We start from the raw sequence: 641 nt of genomic DNA, 5'->3' as shown, positions 1-641 counted from the left end.
AACTATTATTTTTAATAACTTCAATTAATGCTTGTTGAGTTTATTTTTATTATCAATTGAAAAATCTATTGATTTTGCAATTGTCAGAAATTCCTATCCAATTTTCAGATTGTCGTATGGGCTGAGATAGATGTGAGTTTATGCATGTGTCTCTCCTAACTAGTCCCCAAAGACAATTTGCTAATGGCCCTTTGAACAGCAGGCAGGACTAAGAACACAGTTGTTTTGATTTATGATGTGAAAATACAAAGAGAGAATGCTCTTTAGGAAGAAATTTGCTTAAAGAGCTAGTCTAATTAAATCGGGAATTACATGTATGACACATTGATACTTTCTGCTAAATGAAGAATCTCTGGTGCTGGCAGCCAACAAAGCATCAGAGTGAGAGTTCCATTCTCCGTGGTATCTAGGCTTCCTTATTAACACTGGAAACACACATTCCAGGGATATTGGGAATTATTTCTCTTCCTTTTTTTGCTGTATACAAGCTTTGATTATTTTTACAGGGCAAAAATGATGGGTTACTTTCCAAATATAAAACAAACACAAATTCAAAACCTCTTTTCTTTCACAGAACTATCATTTATCAGTTTGATATTTCCATTGTTTAAAAAAAAAAAAGATTTTATTCTTTTGAGATA

Source organism: Orycteropus afer, unplaced genomic scaffold (genome assembly GCF_000298275.1).
Source record: "Orycteropus afer afer isolate SDZICR_OR568_19922 unplaced genomic scaffold, OryAfe1.0 scaffold00408, whole genome shotgun sequence".
NCBI lineage: Eukaryota > Metazoa > Chordata > Mammalia > Tubulidentata > Orycteropodidae > Orycteropus > Orycteropus afer.
This window is presented reverse-complemented; position numbering follows the sequence as displayed.